The sequence below is a fragment of the Crocodylus porosus genome, unplaced genomic scaffold, assembly GCF_001723895.1.
Source record: "Crocodylus porosus isolate Cpor-Errol unplaced genomic scaffold, CroPor_comp1, whole genome shotgun sequence".
In the NCBI taxonomy this organism is placed as follows: Eukaryota; Metazoa; Chordata; order Crocodylia; family Crocodylidae; genus Crocodylus; species Crocodylus porosus.
Window position 1 is genome coordinate 40,650,115 of NW_017728886.1, and position 7,251 is coordinate 40,657,365.

The window sequence follows — 7,251 nt, forward strand, 5'->3', positions numbered from 1 at the left end:
CCTCAGGGGCCTTGATCTGCCCCCGCCACTTCCCTTTCCTCCCTCCCCCCGACAACAGACTTACCAGCTCTTCAAGCTGCCAGGATTTGTATCAGAAATTGGATTGGTATTGGAAGATATGCCTCCTTAAAAATTGACTATTGGTATTGGCCCCCAAAATCTCTATTGGTGCACCCCTATTCATTTTCTATCATTCTACAGGAGTAATGAAACCATATCTTTTGACTAATTTTGTCTAGTTCGTTATATTTCTTAATATGTAAGATGTAATCTAGCAAATTTGTACACATTCCAATAAACTTATATTTAGTTTTGATTTGATCTTAAACTGAATAATATAGCACTGGGCTCCTAGCATATTAATAAAGCTAGTTTCTCCTTAACTGAAGAAAAACATGTTGTGTTGATGTACCATGCTATTTGCACCTCCCTTTTCAAACTCCTAGATCTGCCCATGGATCTGAGGTCAGAGACTTTCAGTGGAGGACAGTGATACAGAGGTGGTAAAAAATGTGGTTGTTTTAGGAAAGGAATGTTATTCTGTGGATGTCTATAATAGTGGGTGACTGAACCAGATGACCCCAGAGGTCACTTCCTGCCCTATGTTCATTTGGGTTTTTTAAAGTGTTTCCCTTTCCCTCCCATGCTGTTGAAGCAGTTGTTAGTTTGGGAATGATGAGAGGATGCGTTCATTTCCACAAGCACTATTACAGCTGCTGGTGGAGGAAACATAATGGATGAATGTTGCCTAATATCCTCAAGTTATTATTCATACTGTTATCTTGAAGATTCTGGGAAGCTCTAGCAAGGAGGTTATTTGGCCTACAACCCAAGCTCAAGAAACATGTCTTACATGAAGTGTGTGTCTTATGTCACAATGATATAAGTGAAGAAATCATTAGAAGTAGATCACAGCGGCTCATTCCAGTCAGGCCACCTAGTCAACCGGCAGCTGTTTGCACTTGTTTATATTTTCAAAACTCTCTTTGCCAGGACAAGGGCTGAAAATTTCTTTTAAAAAAATCTCCTTAGTAAGGACTAATCCACATTCTGTTAACAGTGACATCTACTAGTTCATGAAGTGTCTCCTTTAGTACATAAATAAATCTGATTTTGTCCCAGATGAGATATTGGGACTATATTTGCATACACCCCCCCCCCCCAGCTCCTTCCCTCTGCAACTTTTTTTATACTTTGGCATTACAGTTCAGAGAACATGATCTTAATTTTGTTTACATCTGTAAATAAGGAGTAAGTCCACTGAAGTCAATAACTTTACACCAAGTAGAATCAGTGTGAGATTAGGAGCAGTGTCAGCTTTACCTGTCAATCAATTTCTTGCTCTATCCCACAGCCTGACAAAGCTTCACCGTTGTTTCAGTTACAAAGCACTTCCTTTGTTTCAGTTAAATCAATAGGTATAGTCAGGGAAGTCAGGATTCCAGAATCAGGCCTTAAATGCAGCATCTGTATGTTAAAAGAACAATAAAATAAATGGTCGTTTTGAGGCTCTCTATATAGTCCTAAAAAATTAACTTAAAATAGAGGATGAAAAGGAAAGAGAACAAAATGCATGTTTCCTTCCAAACAAAGTGAACTGTGAACTGCAATTGCCCTTTTAAGAATCCTGAGTTCTTCTTGTTCTCCAGAAAACTTCTTCCAGCACAGGAATGATTACAGTCCTAGCTTCTCTCTCATCCAATCAAAGATTGCACTGGAAAGCACAGGCAGCATAAGGCTTTAATTTACAAGGGATCGTCTACATTTCTTCCAAAAAGAAAACAAAACAAAATAAAACCTTCCTCACAGTCAATACATATTGCATTTAGTTCAGACTACTCTCTAAACATTATTAAGCAAAAATGTTGTGGGTACTGTGATGAAGAGATTTTCCAGAGTTAGCTTTGAATGTGCATAACATTTTTCCTTCTCTCTCTCTGAAGTATGAGATATAAAAAGCAGTATAATAATGTTTGACTTTCAGGAGTGCTAGGAAAAAGTTTGATCTTTATTCCTGGCCTAAATTACATGATGAAGGACAGGATTACAATAGGTGTTACATGGCATGGGTAAACTCCCTTTGACTTGAAGGGACTGGAGTTGAATCTTCACTTTTTTTTTCAAACCAAAGAGAAATAAAAGATTATTTCCACAAACATGACAAATTCATGCATCCAACAGCTATGGTAAAATACACTGAGGCATCTAATAGATAATAGAGAACTAGTTTGCATCTATTGAATGCCTGTTAATAAATACTGTCTGTGAACCTTAATGGCTTTCTGATTGCTGCAGCTTTTTCTGGAGTGGTTTGGCTGTTGGCGGTACCATCACCTGGGCCTCATGTTTTCTGCTTTCGGTGATTATTTTGTTGTCAGGGACCGGGTGACAGTATCAGAGCATTTACCAGGTGCATTCTGGTTGTTTCAAAATTCAGAGAGTCAGGATCAAACTTAAGCTTTTAGATTTTTCCTTTCTCTGGTCCAAACAACCTCTTTGGAGTATTATGACATACATCATAGATGCAAATGGCTAGTACTTTTGCAGGTTTCCAAGCATCTTTTCTGTTTGAAGTCTCTTGTACTTTGCAGTGAGTGTGACTATTTGGGATCTCTTAATAGTGTATTTTCCATTCCGTTTTTCACATATAGATCTTCTGGACCTACCTCAGGGTTAACTAACTGTCTTTGGCTCAAGACAGTTGTCTTTTAACATGTTAACATGTTTGCTACATGTGGACTAAGGTTTTTGTCCTTCTCATAAGTCTATGACTAGTCTAATAAAGTATGGTGTACTGTGAGTATCCTACTATTATTAGATTATATTGCAATGCTAGGTGAAGAATCCCTAAAACAGCCAGGTTGTATTTTATCATGTTTTGCTTTTTGAATAGACTTTTCTACTAACCATTTGACATGAGTAAGAGCTTGATATGATTACAAGGGAAGTGTTTATGTCAGCAAGAATTGGCACTGAATTGTGGGGCACTATCTGCTAGGAGTTCGTCTGGAATCCCATGGTGAGTAATTGCAGGTTTACAATAGGTTTACAGCATAGTGTTCTGTGATGCAAATTTCATACTTAGATGCTTTATCTTTGATGGCCGTATTTATGGATTCCCACAATAGGACATATCGAGATCAGTCCTTACACTATGGATGGACACAGGCTTATTTGCCATTTCTGACCTCATATACTGTTCTTTGTGTAGAACTCCATTACGTGAAGCAATTTAATCTCCATGATCCCAGTACATTTTAATGTTTATTTTCCATCCTGCTGTATTGTCCATTCAAAACTCTTTGCATCTGAAACTGAAAAATATTTAACTGGTTGTCAGGCACCACTAGTTTTTAACCGTAGTCAAGATTTATTCAGTTGTTTAACTTGTTTCCTTTTATTATAGTGTTAGCATGTCTATCTACTGACGGCTGAATTCATTGAACTCTGACTCCATTAAACACTGTATCAAATTATTTGAGAGTACTTTGCTCTTGTTGGGCATGTCTACACAAGATGTTTACTGCACAATAAACTAATTAGTTGCACAGTAAACTTCTGGGCATCTACATGTGCGCCCCTATTAAGTTGGAGTAAACTAATTTACTCCACAGCAAGACAGTTCTTCTAATTACAAGGACTATCTTGCGAAGGAGTAAAAAACGTGTAAATACTATCCCAGCTGGCTGGGGCATGAGGGTACTGCAGTGCAGGGGCTGCCTGCCAGTTAGCCTTGCACTGAAGCACCCTCATTTCCCAGTGAGTCTCTCTGCAGCACACTGAGCCAAGGCGAACAGCCCCAGGTGGACAGCCTGACTCCTGGGGCCTCCTGGCAGCCGGGCTTTATCCAACCCAGCTCAATATGCTGCTATCCCAGACGCACACTCTGGAATTAATTGTTTTGCATTAATTGCACGTGTAGACTTGCCACCAAGTCAATGCATTTGTATATGCATATGATAAACTCAGTGGAGAAGTTATATTTTATTTCAACATTGATCAATCACTTATCTTCTTACATATACTGGCTATGGTTACTTTATAGTATCTATTTTTTGCCTTTACTTATTATTTTGTTACAGACAATCTGGGGAGCATTTCAAGGGTTAGTATCTACTTAATCATTCCTGTTACAAGTAACAAACATATATTTTGGGTGAAGGGTTGAACTGTCTTTTAAAAATCTGATTTCTCTACTGTTACATTTGTCAGTTTTTCTATTTCTTTCTCACAGGCTATAAACTATGCTTTCATTGTAAGGAAAGAAAAGTTTGTTAATGTGTGTTGTTTTTTAAATCCTTTTCCCTTTATCTCCCACTGGGCCTTGTACAAATGTAAACATATATGCCTACCCCTCAAAACACACTGTAACATAGATCGAACTCACCTTTATAGCGTAATAATGTGCAACACGTCTACATACTTGAAGATTTCATAATTAAAGGCCATTTTTAAAAAATGCTTTCATAAAACCAATAGCAAAATAATTATTTTAGTAATATTGTTGTTTAGGATAAGTGAGCTTTGTGTTCCTTAAAGAAATTGTAAGAATACTTTTGACTAGAGGTATACTGCTAGGGAGGAAGATGGGTAACTACTAAATATACCCATTTTAACGTTTGTGCTAAATATCTAAATAGGATACAGGAAAGATTCAGCATAAACTCAGTTTGAAAACATTTTTTAACAGCAGAAGATTGAGGATGATTTAGCTCATGCAAAATTTCCTGAACTGAAATGTTTTGAGAAGAGGATTCTTGAGAGATACTATTAAGTCTTGATGAACTTTTCCAGCCTGGGGAAAGGCAACTGATGTGGGAGGCTGTGCTATTTCTAATCATGCTTTTGCTCCTATAGTCATTATCTGCTGTATATATTGCCGCTAACTTTGTTTGAATGTGGGACAGCACTGCTGGGAGAAAAAAAAATGTGGCCTAAATATTAAGTCAAAATTATCTATAACCACCACAGGTAAAATATGCTACCTGCAGCTCCACATAACTGCACAAATTGAAGGATCCATATGTCTCATTAATACTTTTTTTTTGTTAATAATTGTCACCTGAAACACTTATAAACATCTTAGAGTAGTCCCTTTCCAAGTATCTCTTGTGCACAAAGTAAAACTGGCCATAGCACACTGAGTCATCAAGAAATTAAGAAAAGAGAGGCCATGTACTAAGAAGTCAGAGCAACAGACGAGGAGTCAGGATACCTGGTTTCTGTTCTACAGGGCCACTGAGTTTGAAAGCTGGTCTGAGTCTATCCCAATTGTGCAGGTGGTCCAATAAAAGATATCACCCATGAAGATCCTTACCTCTCCTGCATAGTATGGACTATCATGGCTACAACATAGCTCCAACACTTGACTTTATTTTGGCATCCACACACGAGGATTTTAATTGCCAGTGCATAGAGGTGTGCTGAGGCATGGGAGTTTGTAAAACGTGCTGCAGTTCCCCTCGTTAAAAGATTTGACAAAAATATAATTTATTATGATTATTACTAAATTCTAGTGAGTAGAGCTAGTTCCTCACCCAGCCTTCCTTATGTGGGGGGAGAACTTTGCAAATGCATTTTGAAAGAACCAACAGGATTTCCACTGCAATTACCCTCTTCATTCTTCAGAAAGTAGTGAATGTTTTTGAGAAACCATTTTGAAATACTCAAGATACTTGTAAGTAAGGTGGTATTCATCTTAAACTGATCCAAAGTTGCTACCTATTGTAAAGAAACAAAACTGTTGTAAATAGTACTTTAATATTTCAGGTTATTACTGTGGTCTTGGCTTCTATTTACACATTTGTCTAATATCATTAACTTAACATTGTAAAGAAAACAATGTCCTTTTCAATAAACTTATGGGTTGTTTTATTGTGCTCCCATTAGATCAGCACTAGACTCGTTTCTATGCCATTTCTATCCCCCCTGTCACAAACAAGATGAGTACAAAAATCTTTAGTTAATATTCATGTTTTTTTACTGTACGCTCCATTTTTTGTATTCATCTTTTGGAAACCAGTCAGTAATATTGTCTTCCTCCCCAGGCCTCTTTCTCTCCCACCCCTATGATTGTATCCTTTTCTATTTGGCCAATATTGATTTCCCCCTCCCCATCCCCTGCTGTGTTGTGAATAGAGCTGAAATTAACACAGCTGCCTTTCTTTAAAGGGCTGCTGTCACATTTGATGGCCCTAAAATGTAACATACATTAACAATTCAGGGTTTTTAAAACTGTCCTAATCACAGGGAATCCATTATTTCCCCCCAACCCCCAAACAGCTACAACACTCCTAGAATCTTAATTTCTCCGGTGGCCCCGACATCACTGAGTCTTCTGTCTGTTACCACCTTCTTTTTTTTGGGGGGGGGGGGCTTGATTTGATTTACTTTCATCTTTGTTGCTTGTTGTGGTGAGGAAGCTGAGTGCCAGCATGTGCTGCACTTCACCAGAGCCGGCTGGCAAACCAGAGGAAGAAGACTGCGGATGAGCATTATACACCCAGGGGGTAGATCTCGTGTCTGGCCTGTGTGCTTAGCAAACAGGAGCCCGGCAGCCTACAGCACGGCTGGGGGTTTCCCTTTTTCTCTTCGGTTACTGAAGCCGGTGGGCCAAATTCATCTGACGTGCGAAGGGCGCCAGGGAGGGCTCCGAGCCCTTCTGTTTTTTTGAAGCCCTGAGACAAGTAGCTGGTGAAGGGGACAGTGGTTTTCTTGCTTGGGTTTGGAGTTTGGCTCCTGGTGTTCAGCGGTGTGCTGAGCCCGGGGTTTTGTGCCGGGACCTCAGGCGGCTGGCACCAGGGGAGCCCCCTCGCGGGAAGCGGGCGGTCGTGTTCAGTGGCAGAGCCTCGCCTGGCTCCCGCCTCGCTCGGCGGAAACCCGAGGAGGACCGCGCTGCCCCGCTCTCGCCAGGATCCCTGCCAGCTTACGGGGCTCTTCTCCCTCCGCATTTCAAAGCGGACCTCAGCGAGCCCGGACTCCTCCGCGGCAAGCCTCCACCCCCCCTGCCGCCTTTGTCCCTCGGCGAGGCGGCCCCGGGCGCCCCGTCCTCGCCGTGCGCCCGGCAGCGGAGTGCGGCGTTGGGCGACGCTCCCTTACGCAGGCCACTCCGGCGTCGGTTTCAAGGCCCCTCCCTCCCGGTGAAAGGCAGACTGCGGGGCGCCTGGAAACCGGTCCGAGGGAGCGAGGCGAGGGGGAGAGGGCTTGAGGGATTGACACAAATGGTCAGGCGGCGGCGGCGGCGCAGGAGGC